Source organism: Panthera onca, chromosome B2, assembly GCF_046562875.1.
Source record: "Panthera onca isolate mPanOnc1 chromosome B2, mPanOnc1 haplotype 2, whole genome shotgun sequence".
Taxonomy (NCBI): Eukaryota; Metazoa; Chordata; class Mammalia; order Carnivora; family Felidae; genus Panthera; species Panthera onca.
In genome coordinates, this window is record NC_138343.1 from 17,452,428 (window position 1) to 17,452,735 (window position 308).

A 308-nucleotide genomic window follows, 5' to 3' on the forward strand; every position below is an offset into this window, starting at 1 on the left:
AAATGTGAGACATGACCTACGGTAAACAGAATATCAAAACAATCTTGAGGGTGTTGGATAAAATATGAGAAGAGAGCCAAAGGCTATACATGGGCAAAGCAATTTAGCTCAAATCCCTATGTCCTTTGGGTTCTACGTCAATTACTTTCATGGCACTAGGACCGTGGTTACTTTAATTCTTACAGACTCTTAGAGTGTGAAAAATGTGGTGAAGCGTGGACCACTGGGAAAAATGACTGCTTTCAACTCCCCTCATGCCCCAGGTACCCTTCATACTTACTATACTTTATCAATGACACATACCAAAC